The sequence below is a fragment of the Lynx canadensis genome, chromosome C1 (genome assembly GCF_007474595.2).
Source record: "Lynx canadensis isolate LIC74 chromosome C1, mLynCan4.pri.v2, whole genome shotgun sequence".
Taxonomy (NCBI): Eukaryota; Metazoa; Chordata; class Mammalia; order Carnivora; family Felidae; genus Lynx; species Lynx canadensis.
Genome location: NC_044310.1, coordinates 75,513,487 through 75,536,750, shown reverse-complemented (window position 1 = coordinate 75,536,750; position 23,264 = coordinate 75,513,487). Strand labels below are relative to the sequence as shown.

Below are 23,264 nucleotides of genomic sequence, written 5' to 3'. Positions count from 1 at the left end.
CTGACTGAGCCACCCAGGTGCCCCATATTTCTATTTTGAGATAGAAATACCTTTCAATCTTCCCTGAAACTTTGGTATAATCTGCTACAGACACATACACATACACACACACACACACCACACGCACACACACACAGCTTTTGTGAGTAATTTTGTAAAAAATCACAACAAAAAGGAAGATTTCATGCCTGGATCCAACTGTACAGATGGGGAGAATTTGCCAGGGATGGTAATAGTCTATCATCTAAACTGTTTCCACAGAAGTAGGAATGAGAACCATGAGAACCATAAGAACCAAATCCTTCCAGGAGTCTGTAGAACTTGGAGAGGGTCATGGGGCTATGGACTGCAATTTGGTCCATTAGGCTCTGGATCCCAAGGAGCAGCTGATATCTAGGTGATAAAAATGTATACTATGACCCTCAAGGTCTTGCAATTAAAGAACCTGGAGGAATAAAACTATTCATGCAAAAGTCTTCCATCACTGTGATATCTAGGAAATAGTTCTGGAAAAGAAGCCTAAAGGTTTCAGAAGTGGGCTCAGTGAAATTTGGATTCATACATTCCCACTGGTAAATTATTTGAGATAACACAACATCTGTTTTTGGTAGGGGAAGGAACTCAGTGTGTTTTCAAGAGAAATAAAGTAAACATTCAGGCCGCCTTAGGAAAGGAAACAACCATCTAAACCATGCCTGATGTGCTGCTCATATCTAAGAAAAGAATCAAATATTTAACATTGTAATTGTCAAATTTATACCCACAAAGAGTGGAATTAAGTGGAATATTAAGTGGAATATGTTGAAATACTTTACTACCTATTGAAATGCCCTGCATGGTCAATGGAAATTGGGGCCTTTTAATAGTAATTTTCACTATTTTAAATCATTACTGTTCATGCCTCCATCTTTGATTGTATGATATACCTTTGATGATAGCGATTTGATTCCCAGTACTTTGTTAGGATTATAGCATTTACTGTATAATGTAAAAATAAGATCTACTTAACTTACACAATTTCTAGAAAAGCAATGCAGTACAAAGCAGAACCCACTTGCGGTAACAAGTTGAAAAAGTATCATATTGGCATGCATGAGACACCAAAAGAGCTGAGGGTAAAAGCAAAACAGAACAAAACAAAACCACTTAGCTTCAGAGAAGCTGCTTGAAATAACAAAGAGCAACATGAAGAAGGGCCAGCTTATCTATTACATGCCACAGATATAAATGGCATTGATGGCAGTGGGGTAGGGCAGACAGAACATGAAAGTGGAGTGTTGTATGCGTGTCCTCAGGAGAGGTCAGCCATCTTGGAGTATCTACTTATGCCAGATATTATGTGAGGAATAGAAGAACAAGAAGTCCTTCAAGGTCAGGGCACCTGGGTGGCTCAGTTGGTTAAGCATCCGACTTCAGCTCAGGTCATGATCTCACAGTTCACGAGTTTGAGCCCTGCATCAGGCTCTGTGCTGACAGCTTTGGATTCTGTGTCCCCCTGTCTCTCTACCTCTCCCCTGCTCAAACTCAGTGGCTCTCTCTTAAAAATAAATAAACATTAAAAAAAAAAAAAGAACCCCTTCAAGGTCAAGCACAGCAGAAAGACAACTAATCAGTAATTGGTGTGGTAAGTGCTCAATCTCATGCTTGTCTTGCACGATGAACTTTAAAATCAACTTGTCTAGATCCAGGAAACAACAACACCTTGGTGGCATTTTTATTGGGACTAAATTACATTTATAAATTAATTTAAGAAGAACTGACAGGGGCGCCTGGGTGGCGCAGTCGGTTAAGCGTCCGACTTCAGCCAGGTCACGATCTCGCGGCCCGTGAGTTCGAGCCCCGCGTCCAGCTCTGGGCTGATGGCTCAGAGCCTGGAGCCTGCTTCCGATTCTGTGTCTCCCTCTCTCTCTGCCCCTCCCCTGTTCATGCTCTGTCTCTCTCTGTCCCAAAAATAAATTAAAAAAAAAAAAATCTCTTTAAAAGAACTGACATCTTCACGGCATTGATTCTCCTCCTTCATGGTGTGTTTTCAGTTGTTTTCACCCAATTTTATGCCTTTCAGGAGTGTTTTATAGCTTTCTTCACATAGATGTTGGATACTTAATGTCAAGTTATGCCTAAATAGTTTTATTATTCACTATCATAAATCTTCTTTCTAATCATTTTTTTAACACTTTTTTTCTGGGAGAGAGAACATGAGAGAGCGTGTGAGTAAGTGGGACAGGGGCAAAGGGAGAGGGAGAGAAAGAGAGAGACTCTTAATCAGGCTCCATGCTCAGCATGGAGCCCTACGCTGGGCTCAATCCCATGAACTGCGAGATCATGACCTCAGCCGAAATCAAGAGTTGGATGGACGCTTAACAAACTGAGACACACAGGTGCCCCATGAATACTTATCTTTAACACAGAAGGTAGAGTCCTCCTTTCTCCCTTTCTACCCTTGTGCCATTCCTTAGTAAGCCCTGCTAAGTCTGGTGTACACTCTTCCAGATCTATATCTGTGTATTTGCATATATATGACATATAAACACATGGGATCTTACTATATAGACTGTTCATGCACCTCGAGCTTTTCACTTTCATTATACATCCTGAAGACCTTAACACATTGGCACATAGGGCTCTACTTCATTTTAAGGACCACCAGAATTCATAGTGTGGATATGCTATAATTTAAAAACATTCCAATGATGACATGCACTTAGGCAATTTTTCTATTGAAACCAATGCCAGTGTTAAAAAATTATGTGCCATCTGACTTTACACGGCATTCTGTAAAACAGGACAGAAAAGTTGTGGGCAGTTGCCGGGGGTTCCCTGCAGAGTTTCAGCACAGGGGAATTCCTTAGGGTGTTGGGATTCCTCTGTATCCTGTCTGTGGTGGTGACTACAATAATTTATACATCTTTTAAAACTCACATATGTATCTTGTTCTGATAAAGAGTGCATTCTTGAAGATGGCAAGGCTAAATGTGTCTAATATTGACAGTGTCCCACCAGCTTTTTTTTTGTTTTAATATTATTCTTCAATCTACTTTGCACCCCTGTCTGTGATTTTATTTTTTGGGTATGTCTTTTATGGATTAAAAAAAAATCCAAACAAATCATTTCTCTCTTTTTACAAGTGAATTAAATCCATTAATTATTTTGCTCACTCATATTTGTATATTTACTGGTCTTTGGATTTATTTCTGCCTTCCCCTGCACTGTTAACATTTTCCACATCTCTTATTTGCCATCCTGCCTCAGCTGGGTTAGTAAGGTGTAGACTGTATTTCTAGAAAGATACTACCCATAATTTCTTAGAATATATGCTTTTAAATTTTTCACTATTGCAATCCCACTCCAAGCACGTTTTAACTACCCACTGAACTATCGCATTTTGTTACTGTTGGGGTTTTACTTTTCTTCTGAAACACACATTTTAAAAAATGACCTAGAGGTGATTGTGTTTATTTACATATTTATTAAGTCATGTGCTCACCAGTTTTCTTAGATCCTGTATCTTCTCTCTGGGTTCATTTTCCTTTTAGTTGAAGTATATCCCTTAATAATTCTTTTAATAAAGGTCTGTGGATAGAAAACTCATATACTTGTATGTCAGAACATGTCCCTATTGCTTTCATTCTTTTTTTTTTTTAATGTTTGTTTATTTTTGAGAGACAGTGTGCATGAGCTAGCGGGGGAGTGACAGAGAGAGAGAGGGAGTCAGAGGATCCAAAGTAGCTCTACACTGTCAGCAGAGAGCCTCATGCGGGTCTCAAACTCACAAACTGTGAGATCATGACCTGAGCCGAAGTTAGATGCTTAACTGACTGAGCCACCCAGGTGCCTCTATTGCTTTCATTCTTGAATAGTTTCATAAGTTATAAAATTCTCTGTTGGCAGTAATTCCCCTTCAGCACATTAAAATACTATTCCATCTTCTTCTGGCCTGTATTTTCACTGCTGGGAAGTCTGCTGTCACTCCGCACTTGTCCTTTAGTGGGCAATCTCCTTCTCTATGATAACTTTTAAGATTTTACCTTTAATACCAGGTCTTCTACAATTTCACTTTCATTTTGAATGTGTGTGGATTAATCCTGCTCAATATCTATAGCTAAGGACTCAACTTTCTTCAATTTTGGAAAATTTCAGCAAAATCTCTTTAAATATGACTTCCACACTTGCTCCATCATTTCTTCCATTTTTTCCTGTAATTCCTATTAGAGGTATGTTAGAGTCTCTCAATCGATCACCCATGGGAGTGTGTGTGTGCTTTTTAATCTCTGCCTCTCTCTGCTGGGATCTGGGTAAACTCAGAATGCTTATCTAATTCATTACTTCTTTCTGCAGCTGAGTACAGTCTTATTTTTCATATTTTTAAGCTCAGTGACTTTTTTCATCCCCAAACTTCTAAATTAAAAAAATATATATTTATTTTGATGGGGCACCTGGGTGGCTCAGTCAATTAAGCATCTGACTTGGTTCAGGTTATGATCTCCCTGTTCATGAGTTTGAGCCCCGTGTCAGGCTCTGTGCTGACAGCTCACAGCCTGGAGTCTACTTCAGATTCTGTGTCTGTCTCTCTTTCTCCACACCTCCCCTGCTTGTGCCCTCTCTTTCTCAAAAATAAATAAACATTAAAAAAAAATTATTTTGAGAGAGAGAGTGTGAGAGCGAGTGGGGGAGGGGGAGAGAGAGAATCCTAAGCAGGCTATGCTGCCAGTGCAGGGCCCAATGCGGGGCTGCATCCCGAGAACCGTGAGGTCATGACCTGAGCCCAGCAGTTGGATGCTTGACCAACTGAGTCACCCAGGCTCAAAATTTCTAAATGTTTTATAGCCATTTGCTCTTATGTCATATGTACCCATTTTTTAGTTGTTATGCCTTTATCTCTTTGACCACTGTAAGTATATTTATTTGAACTTCACTGTTTGTTTCAAAATTTAGTTTCATCTCAGGTGAATCAGTATTCCAAAGGCTAATTTTGCTGAGAGCCTTTGCTTAGCATAGTTTTCTTCCTGTGCTCTGGGTGGTAGGCTGGTTGGGAGATGAAACTGTTTCCCACCATCTCTTGTGCGCTCTTTTGCGGTTCCCTGCACCCAACCCCCAGCCCCCCAACCCACCATTAGGTCTTATCACGGTATTTTGATGTCCCGCTGTAATGTCAGGATCCCATGGATCCGGTCAGGATACAGCAGGCAGGCTGGCTCAGCTCCCAGCTGGAGGCACAGTTTCCTCAGAAGTGTCAGTCCGCCATCCAGTTACTCGCCATTCTTTTCAGCTTCCTTTTGGGAGTGGGGGCCTTTGGCTTCCAACAGTGACCAGGCTCCAGTCTCTTATCTTGCTCGGTGCATTTTTAGCTCCCCTTGCTGGCAGGAGCTGAGCCCCTGGCTGCTACTGCCTGCTTTTGGCTAACAGCCCGGCAGCTGCTTCAGCCTCACTCAGTATTCTGTTCCTGCTCCACACAAATGTTGGTCTTGTTTTTGAGTCCATGTATGCATTTTCGTTATCTCTTTTTACACTTTATCATGGCTATATACACTCAACAGAGGGAATGTTTTGAAGTATAACACTTGCTTTAGTATCTTTTCCAGAAGGAAAAGAGTGTATGTGCATTCTAGTATAAAAATTTAGTCTTAAGACTAACATTATGAAGAACCACATTGCTCGTGTAGTGCCAAACAAGGCACATCTATGATGCCAAATTCCTCTCCCCACCAAAAAAAAAAAAAAGGCTGACTTACTTTATACATCTCCCACTGTCACAGCATATGAGAGTACTTATTTTCCTACAACCTCAACAATTAAGTACATTACTCTTTTTCTTTGTACTATAACCCAAAAATTATTTCTCTGGTTTAGACTTTAAGTCATAGTTATGACTATGTTATCACTGAAAGAAGTGAGAACATTTGATGCATGTGATAAAAAGGCAGGTGTCATTCCAATATGCTAACTTATGATCCAGACATATTCTTTAGATTGTGGTTGATTCTTCCTTCATTTGCTTTTCCTCCATCTTTTCTTTTTTCTTTTCTTTCCTTTCCTTTTCTTTCTTTCTTCCTTCCTTTCTTTCTTCCTTCCTTTCTTTCTCTTTCCTTTCTCTCTCTTCTTTCTTTTCTTTCTTCTTTATTTCTCTTTTCTTTTTTTTTCTTTCTCCCTTTCTCTTTGTTTTTAAATGGTTATTTAAAGAGGGGGGGGGGCAGAGAGAGTAAGACAGAGGATCCAAAGCAGGCTCCGCTATGACAGCACAGAGCCTGATGGGGCTCCAACTCATTAACCATGAGATCATGATCTGAGCTGAAGTCAGAGGCTTAACCGACTGAGCCACCCAGGCACCCCTGTGGTTGACTCTTTAAAGAGATAGTGCTTTAACTGGGTTATGCTCTAGTTAGTTAGATGGCAGCCACAGAAAGGCAGATGAGCCAATATAAAAGTGATTAACTTTATCCTCTCTCCGCTCCATAGATTCAAATACAGTTGATTCCAAAGGGTTCTACCCTGCAGCTAATCATCCAAATTCCTCCCAGTCTGACAGATCAAAACAATCTCTGGTAACCCAAGAATGGCCTTGCAAGAAACAGACCCTAAAGACCTATTCCTCAGACTTGTTCAGAGATACTAGGATAGAACAGTTTTAGTTTTATCAACTAAAACTTCTTGAATATCTACTCTGTGCAAAGCATCACAGGGAAATCAAGGAGACATAACCAAGGTTTGCTGTTCTAAAAGTAGTTATAATCTGACGGGAGTGGCATAAAGAGTCATATAAAAAGTCAAGCAGGGGTGCAAATAAGGCAGGATCTACAGCAAATGAACGGTGTGGTAAGTACAATGAACACTCAGGCTTGGCGTCAGTGGGGAAGGCTTCATGGGGTTGGAGCACCTCCGTCTGCCCCTCAAAGCTACTGGACGTGGTGGTTACGGGAGGGTCAAGTCAGAACCTCGTGGTTGCAGAGGCAGGAATAAAGGATTGCACTTGGGAAGGGAAAGAGAAAAGATGACAAAGGTCGAGTGCAGCTCTTCCTCTCTGAGGCACACTACCTCCTCCTTGGAGAAGGGATGGAGAACCAAGGGAAGGAAATGAATTTTCACATCTCTAAGTCATCAGTGAGCGCACACACTTACTCCCCCAGAAACAAGGTGCTAGAAGATAAAGAAAACACCTATTCTCAAGAGATGCAATATTTGCCTCTGTCAGGGACAGGATTCACTCTGAAAATGCAGATTTTGTTTCAGGGCTAACTACTGAAAATATTTTCGGTACACACAAATCTTGGTGAGAAAGAAAAGGAACTGAAAAGGTAGAAAAGATGGTTCTCAAGGGGGGAACATCTAAATGCTTTCTTTCTCAGCAAATGCCTTGTTCACAAACCCAGAATGTGTGTATGTGGGGCGGTGACCGCGGCAGCACAGACACAGGCACCCCCGAGCGCCACACGCAGCAACGCTCTCACCAGCACAAACCAGGTCCCAGTCTCCAGGGGAGTTGGGGACCTGTGGCTGCTGCAAGGGTGTGAGGTTCCCGGCCTGCTGTGCGCAGGGCACCGGCTTTCTCTTCAAGGATGGCGTTTAAGACTTCTATCGTGGACAGGAAATAATACCCTGTGTATGGAGGAAGTATATACCCAGATAGTAAGAGGAAAGAGAGGGGGGAAAAAAAAACAAAACAACACCAGCCTCAAGCAAATTGCCCAGTTTTAAGGTGTTTATTAAAAACACAAAAGGGCCGAGTGAAATGCCTGTTTTTATCGGTTGCTCATTTTCTCGATAACAACAGGAAAAGGAAAAGGGAAAAAAAAGGTCATCCTCTAGCACCTCTGAGGCATAGTTGAATTTATTTTATTTGAGAATAACTCCAAGGGATCAGAGGGATGAGTGACTGAAATTTGGATATCTGAGTTTATGAATTCTCTCGGTGGCAAGGTACAGCAATAGTACACTTGCTAAAGGGTTCATCTGTGCACGAGTGAATCCCAGACAGCAAGTACATCTTCTCAAGTTAAGCATTATCAGAAATGTCTAAGCTTGAGGGAATTAAGTGCCACTAGTCTGGCGGAAGAATTAACCACTGAAAAAGTTAAAGCCTCATTTCTTGAGTCATTACTATACAGAACAAGGGTATACAGTTAAACAGAACTGGAAGTCTTTTAAGCCCTGGTTTTCCCCCATCATAGCACCTAAGGAAACCTGGCATAATTGTTTATTATCATTTTACCTCCTCGACCAAGAAGCTCTTTAAAAGTGGGCTCCATCCTTATTAACACTGCCTGGCACAAATTAGGTACGTAATAAATATGAGGCAAATAGACAAACACATGTTCTCACCTAAGGAAAACAAACTACAATCACAAACACATGCATTTATAAGATCAGATGCCAGTGAGCATCAGGAAATATTTGGCTTCTAGCTACTTTCCTCTGAGATGAAACAATTCATTTCACACATCTTCCAAATTGCCAGGTGATGTCTGCCTAGAGATTCGTAAAGCTGGAGCTAAGTGCTTACTCATTTAAGATACACAAAGAAGGGGCCAAGATTTGCGAGGCACTATCCCTTTATTCCCAAATGAAAAAGAAACCATCATGCCTCCATTAGGATCATGTATACATTCGACACTTCACTTAACAAAGGTGATTCTCTTACCACTGTAAATACAGACATACTGACTTTTTGAGGGAAGGATGATTATATACTATAAATGTTATATATTTTTAAACCATTGATTAGCCTGAGACTTTCCAGCCATCAAGGATGCTCTCAATTTCTGTATCCTAGTTGTATTTATCTTGTGTTTTCTTTTCCCTCTTTGAGGTCAGCTGCTCTAGGATACAAAAGGAATTGGAAAAGAAAATTCAAAAATGAAGGAATGGGTCTGATTCAAAACGGCTTTCATTTTGCTTCATGGCATTTTCCCATAAGCCAAGTGGACTAGTGCATTATTTGATCCACTGCAATTCAAGATTTAAGTGGAAAGTATTCATTTTAAAGCCAAAACCATGTGAGAAGATTTAGTGAATATAAAAAAACTGGATAAACATTAGGAACTTACAGTTAATGATTCATAATGGAGACTGTTTCAGTTGCTTGAGAAATTTAAAATATTTATAATTATGCTCTTGAAATAATGAAGGGAAAGCTCTTCTTAAAGCAATCTCCAGGGACTGAAATCCTAGCTCTGTACTCAACATGACTTATCCCTGGACACACTGCAGTTCTCTGATAAACTGTGAGCTGAAGGAAGAGGAGAGAAACTGGGGGGGTCCAAAGAGAAACAAATCCTCTGGATGGTCCACACAATGTACAACCAGTATAAAGATGCAGAATTCTAAACAATGGAAGCATCCACACACAAACAAAATTTGTTTAAATTAAACAAAAACTAATTTACTCTAATAATCAAAGAATAAATTGCTCATCAAGTGAACGATGTCAAGGTTGTGGTCAATCTATGGGAGGGAACTGATGGTATAGTTTACGAGAGAATGCCTGTGCCTTGTTGTGACATCCTGGAAAGCTTGCCGGAAAGGCAAAAGTCAAGGCAAGTGTTATTCATTTAGGTGTGTTGGATGGTAAGGAAAAAAGTTGTTTTTAATCATCATGCTTTTTGAAGCTAACCTATCTGGACTCCAGAAATATCATTAATTTGGATAAGAAAGGTTCCATACATTCCAGGCAAATGGAACTTTTACCATATAGGATGAATTTCAGTGATGGGTCTTTTTCTGACTTATCTAGGTGGTTGACCTCGGGGTACAACTCAAGATTCTCCTTTGTTCCTCTTCCTTCTTTCTAGGAGAAATGGGGTTAGTGGAGATAGCTGCATTCAAGGAAAAGTAGTGAATCTTGGTGCTCATAAGGGGTGAAGGCTCTGAGTTCAAGTGGCATGAGCTCTCAAGATGAGTTCTTCTGGACTCTCTTTAGAGCTTCCCTTGGGGGTCACCACTTTGAAGTCTCTCTTCTTTCTTGAAGCTGATGTGATATGATGGCTCTGGAACTGCCTCTGTTGGAAGCGGACCATCTCCTCGGAGGGCCTGGGGAGGATAGCTCAGACAAGTTCTCCCCCTGGCTTTAGGGAGAATCGACAATCAATCTCCTCCCCCCACTGTCCCGATCTCAGTGTCTTCCTTGCCCTTTCCAACTCTGGACAGGCAGGGATTAAAGTGCAGGGAAAGAGGATAAGGCAGCTTCTTGAGCTGCCCTCCCCCTCCTCCTACCCCAGATCACATAGCCTTCAGTGGTTAGGCAAAGGAAGGCCTTGTGACTTATCTGAGGTCTGGCTTAGCTCACCAGGGGATTGATATAGTGAGTTTGGGGACAGAGTGGGGCTTTTATCAAATGTTCTTTTATTACATGTTCTTTTTTTTTCTTTTATCAAATATTCTTTTGCCTGGTCTTGTCCTCTGTCCATATAGCTCCTGTAGGGTCCTCTGGGAGAGGGAAGAATTGAGCATTTGGTCCTTTCTATTAGACCTTTCTCAATCTGTTTGCCAGAGACCCAACTAATCACACCTAGGGCTGAAGGAAATGCACCAGATGAAGGCATTTGAAGTCTATAGTTAAAGAGACTAAAAAGAATACATTTCTATTTTACCACCATTTTTTTCACAATAAACTGTGAAATGGAAATGCCAATCCTGCTCATTGAATAAAACTGAGGCTCAGAAAAACCATGTGTTTCACCTAAAAACCTATGGGAGAGTTCATGTTTTCTGTTAAAATGGTGATGTAATTGATGGCCTGTTTATTAGACAGAAGATTTGTGGTTAATGGTGCAGAATTTTTTGTTTTGTTTTAGTGTTTATTTATTTATTTTGAGAGAGAGAAGGAGAGAGAGAGAGTGAGCAGGGGAGAGGCAGAAAGGGAGAGAGAGAATCCCAAGCAGGTCCCTTGCTCTCAGTGCAGAGCCCGGTTCAGGGCTCGATCTCACACACTGTGAGATAATGAACTGAGCCGAAGTCAAGAGTTGGACGCTCAACCCACTGAGCCACACAGGTGCCCTGATAGTGCAGAATTTCTAAAAATATAAAACTAAATGACTAACCAGTATGATCATGCACAAAAGTGAACTAGAAGATATGTTTCTACCATATTTCCTCATTTTGCCGTAGGCATTTCTGAGCCCAACATCTCGCACCCACATTTTAATTTTTTTCCCTCTTTTTTAAAAATTAGGTTTTAATTTTAATTCCCGTTAATATACAGTGTTATATTAGTTTTAGGCATACAATATAGTATTTCAACAATTCCATACATCACCCACAGTAACTACATTTTAAAAGTTAACATCGGGGCACCTGGGTGGCTCAGTCGGTTAAGTGTCCGACTCTTGATTATGGTTCGTGGGATTGAGCCCCAGATCAGGCTCTGCTCTGACAGCGTGGGGCCTGCTTGGAATTCTCTCTCTCTGTCTCTCTCTCTCTCTCTCTCTCTACCTCTCTCTCTCTACCTCTCTCTCTCTTCCCCCCAAAAAACAAACAAAAAAAAACTTTAAAAAGTTAACATCAACATCACAAAACATAAGCTAACATATTTGAACTTAAAGTTACACAGCCTTAGCTTAAGGTATCAGTGCAAAGAATCTCACCAGCTCTTACAGACTAATATATTTTGCGTAGGGAGACACAGCTCAATTTAAAAATAGCTGACCCTAATTTGCCAGTTAGCAAAGTTTACTTCTTAGAGAAAGCTAATGTTTAGACCTTGCTATTATTACCTGATGAAAACTCACTATGCATATTTAAAAGCCTTTACTCCTTTATTCTTTAGGAAGAAGAAGTGCTGTTAAATAAAAAATCTAAGAGTCTTTATTTGCTATAATCTTCCAAGGGAACATATAATTAAATTTTACTTTGCCTCACAAGTCTTATTTTCTGTAACACAGCGTAATACTTTCTTCCCCCAGGAATATAATTTAAATCATCCTATATAGAATGTAGACAAACTTGATTTCCCCAGGTAGACTTAACTGTTTTTCCTGCTTTGTAGTCATTGCAATAACTGGTCGTTGAAATATGACCATATAGCATGCACGCATACACACACACGCACATGCACACACACTGCAGCAATTATCTTGCGTTTTAGAAGGATGTACGTGAATGTTTATCTTTGCAACAGTTTAAACACCTTCAGAGTCAAGAGCAAGTTTCGTGTTGTCAGAACTTAGCATGTAACACAGCACAGCAAACAAAACGGTAGAATGAAAGTCTGTTATTTTGCTTCTTCAACTATTCCTTAAGGAGACGGAGCCTTAATTATTTTGTATCCCCCATAGTACCTAACACAGTCCCAGGCACCTAGTCAACAGCCAGTACTGATTTACTTGCAGTTTCATGGCAAAAATTTCATTGAACAAAACACTTCTCCCTATCACCACATATACTCAAACAGGAACTAGGTATTAATCTGTCAAGGATGTTATAGAAGAGATTTCTATATTGGATGGGAACTTATATTAACTCACCTCTAAATTCTCCTCTAATTCTGAAATTCTATTTTTATTTTTTAGAGAAACTTAATTAGTGCGGGACTACAAACTTCAAAGAACAGAATAAACCGATATCATGGAAGTATCACCGTTACTCAAGAACCAGTAAATGTTAATTTTTAAAACCCCCTGAAAGACGAACGTATACTAAAGAGTTAATGAATATAAAAAAACCCTTAAAAGTCCATTTGAAAACTGGTTGTTTAGAATGAAGAAACCATTTTCCCACAAAACAACATGGAGGTTTTTAGACTCTTAGGGAAGCTCATAAAATCCAATCCCTGGGTAGTAGGTCAAGTATTAATATTGCTTTGGAACTTAATCACTGCTCATAATATGGTTTACTTTGGGATGCTGGCAGTATACTTCTCTGTACAACACTGAATAAATGGGCAATTGTCTAGATAAGAAAAACCTGGTTTTCACCATGACAGTCAACTACAATTGTATTAAAAAACCACCACACATGCCAAACATAACAAATTTTCAGTCTGTAAAATATACTCCATTGGTCTCACTGGATTGACTCTATAACTTGCTCTGCTGAGGTGCCTCAATTTCTATAAATTTCTTTGCTCTAACAGCATGCTATTTTTTTCTATACAAATTTTGGCTCTAGTTTTCTAACACATGAAGCCACATAACCACCTATAAGTCAGGGTGTATTGATCTCTTTCTAGCCCATTATTGCAAAACATCCTCAAAGGACTTTTTCCCCCCAAGTTTGTTGCTCAGACACAGAGCCAGTCTTACTTCTTTGTCACTGGGTTTATGCTAATTATTCTAAGGATGGTGCTCCCCAAGTCTTATCCAGTTCTAGAAGGCTGTGGTTACTCTCTGATATTACTAAAGGAAAATTATTTGCTACTGGCTTCTTTTTCTACTTTTGGGGGAAGATCTGATTTTTATCACCTCCTTATTAATTACCCCACACAAAACTTTCCTCTGTCAGTTTTTGGTTCAGTTTTAAATTGCAAGTTCATATAATTGTTTTTATTATTATGACAGTCACTGAATCCTTAGAGCTGCTGAAGCATATTAATGCATCCACTCAACACATTTCTTGAGTGCATGTCAAGTCTAAGACATGCAGGTGGGCAGCACAAAGATGAATTAGACACGCACCCCGCCTTTTAGCAACTTGAAGTCTTTTAGTAACTTGAAGTAGGCGTGATGAGATATGCTCTTGACATTTTCTGCCACACACTGTGGCTGAAGTGTCAACAAAGGGTCATGCTAATTGCTTTAGCAGTTCATAAGGTCCTAGGTTCCAAATGCTGTAGGATTAAATTCTTTGTCTTACGTCTGATGTCAGAGTCGACTTAAATCTGGAAGCGTCAACCTAAGACATGCTATTTGCAGGAGCACGGTGCTCCAAGGCATTAGTGGTAATGCTCACTTTAGGTTAATAGTGATGTCAAGCCTTATAAAGAGGATCCAAGCAAGAAAAACTGCAAGAGACCATAATCCCTGTTCTCTCTCTGTACCTGGAACACTGCCCTCCTCTGTTTCCTGTCTGGCATTTTCTTCCTCTAGATACCTACACATCTCCTTCTTTCAGTTCCTTTAATTCTGCTCAAATGGCACCTTTTCAGAGAGAACTTCCTTGACCACCCTATTTAGAGTAGGACACTTGTCACTCTCCTAACATGGCTTTACTTTTCACAATTCACTTATATCTAATGTTGCACTTTACATTTTTCATTTTTTTTGCCAGGGACTTGTCATGTTTTATCACCACCTAACCTCACTGCTTGGCACTATTTATTATATCTAGAGAACAAAGGAACATTGTTTGCATGACACATGGATTCTTGAGCCATTCACTTTCTGGAAGGGCATCTCTAAGAAGAGAAAACTCACTACTTTGCATGATATTTTCAGAAAGTTCTTGACTTTTTGAGAGTCTGAGTTTGTACTCAGCCCAAATCTTCTTTCCTAAAACTTCTGCTATTGGTTCTATTTGGTGTTCTAGGACACATGGAATGGTTTAAGCCATTTCAACTTTCCACAAGGCAGCCCTTCAGGTGTCTGCTGTCTATTCTCATGTTCCCTTCAATCTTCTCAACTTTAGGCTAAGTGTACTTCCATCAGGCCTCAGACAGGGGCCGTGGGTTCCTCTCTTGTACTGGTCACAGTCTCTGAAGTTACGGTGTGAAACACCCACAAATGAGTATAGTATCTTTGTGATTCAAAGGTCTCAGCTCCTTCCCACGGCTGTTGGATGCTCACTGTACCTTAGCACATGGCAAAACATGTCTCATCTACTCTTCCTTGCTCACTCACCCCTTCATTCCGCAGGATGGCTTCTGGTGAGCACTCACACCTGCCTGTTACTGCTCTCGGTCACGGGGATATAGGATAAATCTGACAGATGAGGCATGGTCTTATGGAATTTATGTTACTAGGAATTTATGTTACTAGATTTTTGCTTTTGAAACAAAAGGATGATAAATCTTAGAGTTAGTGATTCTTCTATTTGTAAAACTTGGAGTTAAGAAATTTCCAGCTTATGAAATCCAATAGAAATATCTGTACAGAGATTTAGAAGTTTATAACTGAAAGAAAGAAAAAGGATGAGATTTAAATGGAGCACCTGACTCATATTCTATAAAGAACATTTGAATAAATTAGTTTATATAGTTGGGGTGGGCTGAATGTGTGTGTGCGCGCGTGTGTGCGCGCGTGCGTGCGTGCGTGTGTGTGTGTGTGTGTGTGTGTTAGGGAGAGGGGAACCTCAAGGCCAGAGGCTTGAATTACCCATATTCTTCAGTGCACAGTATATTATTAGTTCACGCAAAGCCCCTTTCTTCCTCCCTCCTCTCTCCCCTCCTCTTCCCCCTTCATCTCTTTCTTTATTCCCCTGTGCCATTCTAGTCCCCCCCCCCCAAGTGAGCACTTGTCATATAAATTTTGGTGTAAGTTTATCAAATTTCTCAAAAAAATCAAGCTGGAATTTTATTAATATTGCTTTTATTTCATAAAATAATTCATGGGGACTGGACCTCTTTGTAATATCAATTCTGTACTAAGGGCACATAATATCTTCCCCTTAATTAAAATTGTCTCTTATGTCATTTACTAGACATTTTAAAGTTTTCTGTGAAGTTCCTGTGTATCCTTTGTTAGCTTAATTCCTACATACATGATAGGTTTGGTGCTATTTTGAATGGTATCTTATTTTTTTGTTAAATCTTCTAGTTGGGAGTGTTTTATTACATATTTTAAAAAGTGAGCACAAAACAATAATACTGGGTAAAATTTTTTAACTATACAAAGGCTAAATGTTCCCAAACAACAGAAATTTTAAATATAACAAAAATGTAAGAGTTTATAAAGAAAACATTACCACAGAGGGAGAAGGCACAGCAAGCACTCTTTATATTAAACAGAGGACTCCAGATATAAACTAGAAATTTCCTAGCCTTACAATTAAAATGCAGTCCCAGTGCTAGCCAAATCTTTTGATCTCAGGGCCCCTGTGTGGCTGAGATGACCCACATGTCATCAGTGTGGTGTCCTCAGTGAAATGGAAGAAGGGGACTTGAAGAGGAACCAAGTGAGGGCAGGGGAGGGCTAGTCGGTGTTTGGTTGGGAGGATTAGAGGACTGGGGAGGGTCTCCAAGTTCAGGACCCTGATTAGAAATACAAGATCATGCCCTCCATATCAGAGCAAACCTACTCAACAGAGACCTTTAAACATAGGTCTTGGTGAATTACAATCCAGGCTCAACAACAGAGACTAAATCTCCTTTGCTTCTTATAGGAAGAAAAAAAAAACCCACAAAAAATCCTAAAGCCTATCAGTGCTGTGCTATTGAGGGAAAAGGTGTATTATTAAACAATCAATAGGCAACACGATCATAACAATCAATAATAGTGAGATAAAGGGAAATGTTCCTTCTTCACTGACTGGCATTGGACGGCATTAGACGACCTAAGAAAAGCATTTAGATTCATACCCCATGTTAAACCCAAGAGGATGAGGTGAAAGGCACTCATATATTATTCTGGTGGCCAGGGATTCACTGCATATTCAGTTGTCAAGGTGAAAGATGACAAGAGTCATGTTCTAGGGAAGATCAAAAGTATCAGTCTGAATAAACCACCATAACAAGGAAGTCCTAACTAAGACATATTTTTGTTACTTAGATGTAACAGGGACTTTGAAATAGTGCTTCTCTTACAGGACCCACCACCATCTTACAGAGATGGGAAAGGGTGCTCTTTAAAATTATTTTTGCCACCAAATGATTTCTGTTTATATTCCCCAAAGACTCAGAGCAGAATGATGACATGAGGGTATACAGAAACTTCATAAAACATGATCTTAGATGAGGGTTTCATTTTGAGCCTACCCATTAGTGCCATCTGCTCTTTCACCAGGACTCTGAATTTCACCAAATACAACAGGCTAAGTAAGAATTTCTGAGTCTCCATTTTTAAATTCAAATTTGACAAAAGAAAAAGATCAACTAGAAATCCAGACAGTATGGGACAGAGAATGGGGGAAGGAGACAGAAGCCAGAACTCAGGGCACATTATCAAAGTGAACTCTTTTGGAATCATTCTGGAGTCTACAATTTTTACCACCTGTACTTTCCTGGGAACTGCCTGTGAGCATTTTCACCTGAAGGCCACTGTCGTGCAACTGACATGGACGGCTGTAACTCAGAGAGGTGGAACTTACCTTCAATATGTACCAAAAAATCAAGGTGGGACTCAATTCCCACCAATAAGCCAGATGTCCCAAACTCTTCTCCAGTGTAACTCTGCTGGCCGGACTGCTCCTGGGGATTGGGTTAAGTCCCCGAGGATTTTTTTGTAGGTGCTTTCAAGTCATTGAAATCATTCTCTTGGCTTTTTTTTCTTTCCTAATTCAGAAAGCAGGAAATGTCTTTCTTGTGTAACAGTCACAAAGCAGTCCCCTTGGGCTTCCAGGGGGCTTGTTTCTTCCAGTTCCTGTTTCTGGTTTCTAACTACTAACTCTATATTTGGAACAGCCTGCCTGGGGGCTGTTTTGGATTTGGTCATAATAAGATAACCTGGAGTCACTGAGCAGAGATCTAAAGCAATCTTATTTTTCCAGGAAGCAATGTGTTGACCTTTCAGGATTTGTCCCATTTTATTGAGTGTGTTGAGTTTTTGAATAGCGTTGTTTATAGCAAAAAGTTGGGTGTTTACACTACTGGTCCTTAAGGGTGTATGACTATACAGGAATAGGATATGCAGTCTCCCGGTTCACAATGAGTTTACATTTGCTTCTTATGTGGACGGACGTAATCTAAGGAATGCTCTTTATACATTCTCTTATTCCATGGCAGCCTTGAAAATAGCTACTTGCTTGGAAATGGACAAATATTTGTCAGAAGAGTAAGACCAGAGTGTTGACGACAATCCTTTTACATCAGAGCAAAAAAGAATGAACACTGATAACAACTTATTGATAGATAACAACTTCTTCCTTTCCCCAGTAGTTTCAAAATGCATAGTGTTAAACCTATATGAACACAATATTATAGGAATAAACAGATAATCAACTTGCCACTGGACAAAGCCATTTGAAGAGTCAAAGGAGACTCTTACCACCACTGAGCACTCTTGTAACCCTACCTTTGATTTTTTGCTTTGTCATGTTTTTGAACCATAAGAGTAACTTGTTTTGTAAATAAGATCGGAAAAAATTATCACACTTTCATTTTACAAAGGGAAACCCAAGGCATAAAAACACATTTTATGATAAGATTTTATGATTATTTAAATTATTGCCTTGGGAATGGGAAGGGAATTTGAGCTTCACAAAGAACCTTTTGTTTATGAAGTTATCAGTCATCATGTCAATTTCAGAGGATTATGATATCAGAACTAAAATAAGAGTGCAAATTCTCCCCCTAAAGAGTATTACTTTCATGTGTAATATGGATATATGAGATGGTTTTACTTTAAGTAATTTATACCATATTTTATTTCTTGTTTCTTTAATGTTTACTATAGGTTAAAAGTTATTCTTTCTTATAGTAGGTGTACAGTGAATCATCTTTTAGAAAATCTAAGATGTAATTCAGGAAATTCCTTCTTTTTCTAACTTTCTATTTTCCCTTTTGGTCATTTTGCCCTTGTTTTTATACTTAAGATCGTGTGTCACAATCCAAAATTTGGCCATACGATCTGTGCAGTTGTAATGCTTCCATACTATTCCAGAGCAGTGTGCACAGCGTTCATGAAAAGACCCATTCTGGAGAATCAACAGCAGATTGGAAAATCCACTGTATCCCTCTTGGCTTTGGGACAAGTCACCTAACCTTTCAGATAAAAATTCTCATCTGAAAAATGGGACTAATTTACTTTTACAGTTTCATTCTGGGAGCTAAAATACATGCAGATTCTAGAACAGGTTCCCTTATCAGGGTTACTCAATGCAGATGCGATTAGCATTGGAGATGAGACAATTCCTCTGCTATGCAGGAATGTCCCACCCACCATGAGCCGCCCTCTATAACGCCATTGATACTCATCAATGAGGGCTTTGTGAAATGATCATACTAAATCTTTTGTTTGTGCTGATTTTTCCTTCCACTCCTTTAAATATATATATATATATATATATATATATATATATACACATATATATACACACATATATATATATACATATATATGTATATACACACACACATATATATACACACACACACATACACACACATATATATGTGTATATATATATTAATACACATATATATACACATATATATACACACATATATACATATGTATACACATATACACAAAACTAATATATATATGTATATATACATATATATATTAGTTTTGTATATTTATTCATTGAGACTGAGTTCAATTTTCATTTCCTCAAGTTCCTAACTTCGAGCAGCTGAGATGACACCATATTTAATGCTCTTGAAGTCTATCACCATTGAGGTGCTTACATGCTGAGTGGCATTGCTTATGGATTTCTATGGTCTTTTGACTACTAGCAATCTGAGGTCAGGGGCTCTATTATATTTCTCTTTCAGTGTCTAGCACTCTACACAATGCCTGACATATTGTGGGTACTTGGGGATGTTGTTGAATCAAATGGTCCACCTCCTACGAATTCTGAGACTGGTAACCTTCATATTCTGACACAATCTTCCTTTGAGGCATTTCACATTGTTTAGAGCCTTGACTTCTCAGACTATACTTCCCATATCTAGATAACTGGGGTCCGTTTTTTTTGTTTTTTTTTTTAATTTTTTTTTTCAACGTTTATTTATTTTTGGGACAGAGAGAGACAGAGCATGAACGGGCGAGGGGCAGAGAGAGAGGGAGACACAGAACCGGAAACAGGCTCCAGGCTCTGAGCCATCAGCCCAGAGCCTGATGCGGGGCTCGAACTCCCGGACCGCGAGATCGTGACCTGGCTGAAGTCGGACGCTTAACCGACTGCGCCGCCCAGGCGCCCCATGGGTCCGTTTTCTTCTAAAGACTATGAGAATGAAACAGGCCTGTGTGTGAAGGGACCAGGTTAGGTCAGTATCTGATACTCGGTGATGCTGGGTGGGGTGCTAGGTGGGGAGTTCCAAGAGCTACAGCACAGCAGAAAGATGCAACAGGGCTGTGCTCCAGGAACAGAATTCTGACCATGACACAGGAACAGGTGCTCCAGTTGTGCTTGAACTCACTTGTCCCTTCTGAACTTGCTATGGGTGCACTTCTTAAAGGATGTTCACGGTAGATATTTTCATCGGTTCTTGCTCTTGTTTTCATTTTGTTCCAGGTTAACTACTAGTTTTTATGGATAGTCTGTGTGGTTTCTCTTTTCTGCATTTCATCCTGCCATGGGATATGCCAACAAGAGAAACGATTCCAGGCCCTGCCATGGTAATAAAGTAAAACAGGCACAGAGTCCTCCTGCTGATCTATGTCACCTCCCTCTGTGACTTCCCAAACTGGCCATTCTAAATATTTGCCTTTCTCCTCAAGGACCCTACTCCAGGACTCCTTTCTTGCCACATCCTATGGCCTCCCGTACCCTCACAAGCTCTCTCCAGATGTGTTGCTTTCTACCTCACAGAAGCTATTAGGTGCAAACTCTCATCTTTCTGTGCCTCGTCCCTGCCCCTCCAACCAAATGCATCTGTAGCCATCATTCCCATTGTGGTGGAAGATGCCCCCTCCCCCCAAATCAAGGGTTGTCCTGCCACTGGATCCTGGATCCATCACCTCCTCCTCTGTGAAGATGACCATCCTTCACTTACCCTGAGCTCCTTCCTGAGTCTTCTATCCAACTTCTGACTTAACAGGTCTACTTGGATATCTAACATATAACTCAAACTTATGCTCAAAAACAAGCTTTTTCCAGTTGTTCAGGCCTAAAAATTTTAGTCATGATTTTTTTCCCCTCATACATCACATTCAATCTTTCAGCAAATCTTACAGCTTTTCCTTAAAAATATATCCAGAACCTTGGGGCGCCTGGGTGGCGCAGTCAGGCATCCGACTTCAGCCAGGTCACGATCTCGTGGTCCGTGAGTTCGAGCCCCGCGTCAGGCTCTGGGCTGATGGCTCAGAGCCTGGAGCCTGTTTCTGATTCTGTGTCTCCCTCTCTCTCTGCCCCTCCCCCATTCATGCTCTGTCTCTCTCTGTCCCCCAAAAAATAAATAAACGTTGAAAAAAAATATATATATATCCAGAACCACTGCTTCAATCCTGGTGCAAGCCATCTGATTCATGTCTTGCCTGGATTTTATTGCACTAGCCTTCTTCTTCTTCTTTTTAATGATTTTTAAAAATTTTATTATTTATTTATTTATTTATTTATTTATTGAGAGAGAGCATGTGAGTGAGGGAGAGGGGCAGAGGGAGAGAGAGAATTGTTTTTCAATGTTTATTTATTTTTGAGAGAGAGAGAGAGGTAGAGAGGGATGGGCAGAGAGATATGGAGACACAGAATCCAAAGAAGGCTCCAGGCTCTGAGCTGTCAGCATGGAGCCTGATGTGAAGCTCGAACTCATGAACAGTGAGATCACGACCTGAGCTGCAGTCCAAGGCTCAACCGACTGAGCCACCACGCGCCCGAGAGAGAGAATCCTAAGGAGGTTCCACACACAGTTCAGAGCCTGACATAGGACTCAATCCAATGACCCTTGGCTCATGACCAGAGCCGAAATCAAGAGTTGGAGGTTCAAATGACTGAGCCACCCAGGTGCCCCTGCACTAGCCTTCTGAAATTAGCCTTCTTAAACCTCCCTGCTTCTATCCTTGCCCCCTCTACTGTATTCTTAACAACTAGAGTGGTCTTGTTGAAATACAAGTTAGCTAATGACACTCCTCTGCCTGAACCTCAAAACATGTTCCATCTCACTCAGAGCAAGGCCCAAACCTTTACAGGGACCTACAAAGCCCTGTGTGATCTGCAACTACTGCCTCTCAGGCCTTATTCTTCTACTCTGTGCCTAGCTCACTCTGCTCTAGCCCACTGGCCTGGCTTTCTTCAGCATGCCAGGGACATCCCTGCTTCAGGCTTATAACATCACCAGGGGTCCTTCTAGGTTTATCTCAACATTCGGACTTTAAGATTATCCTAACACTCATCTGGTACCAGAATCACTTAGAAAGATCCAGGATTAAAGTCACAGCTTGCCAGCAATGTGGCATCAGGCTTTCTACCTTTGGAGGAACCTTCTTAACTGTCTGTGTGGGATCCACACCCTGCCCAGGACCTCGTCTCTCCCCAGGCCCCTCCTCTCCGGATCATCTCAGGCACAAGGAAAAGAGATCCACTGGACATGGGGGTCTGCATTTACCCTGGCTTAAAAGGCTTATTATGCTCCAAAGAGACTAATCTCTGGTGTAACTCAATAGATATACTTTCTGTGTGTCAAGGGGCATGCCCTGTTATAGGTGTCACCACAATCACAGAAGTCCGGTGGTGTGGCTTCCTACCAGGCATTTATCATTCTTCCAGTCCAGATGCAGTTGACAAAACAGTAGTCATTTATATCACAAGCAACGTTGCCTAGTAACACAGCTAACATTCTACTTTTATCAGGTCTCCAGGGAAACAGAGCTAGAAAGCTGAAGAAGTCAAATGTCAAGTTCTCCTGGAGAAGGGCAAGGAGTCTGTGAACACTCTGCCCATGTGTCTTTTGCTTTTGCTGTTCCCTCTGCCGGGGAGGCTCCTCCCTGGACATCTGCGTGGTCTGCTCCCACACTTCCTTCATCAGAAGTCACCTTCCCAGTGAAGGCTTCCTACGTGAGAATTGCAACTCCTAATATCACCTGCTGACACCATCCACGTATGCTGTATTTTCTTTTTCATTGTCCTTATTACCTTCTAATATATATAATTTATGAGCTGGTTTTGCTTATTTTGTTTTCCCATAGAATTTAAAGTCTATATGGCTGGGGCATTTGTCTTTTTTCTCCTGCACTGGTAATTCTTAGCACCTAGGACAGTGCCTGGAACACAGTAGGTTCTTCAACAACTACTTGTTTTATTTATAAATGAATGTATGTCTTTTCTGTCTTTCAAATTCTGAATTTTCACTGGTATCCTTTTTTGGGGGGTAGAGAGAGGCCAAATATTTTCAGCCTACAAATAAAAAGGGGCATGGTGTTAGAGATTAACACGCAGGCCAAACTGCCTGGGTCTCAGTAAAGGTTTTGCCACTCACCTTGGAGGTTTCCTTAATCTCTCAGTGCCTTTGTTGTCTCTCTGTAAGTGGGGATAATAATAGCACCGATATCTCACTGTTGCCATGAGGATGAAATGAGTTAAAATAT

At 40.5% G+C, this 23,264-nt stretch overlaps 1 protein-coding gene across 1 annotated transcript in view; it reads right to left on the bottom strand.

The window, feature by feature from the left end:
- Nucleotides 1-23,264, bottom strand: part of LRRC8C (leucine rich repeat containing 8 VRAC subunit C) — an 82,546-nt gene that overhangs the window by 11,987 nt on the left and 47,295 nt on the right.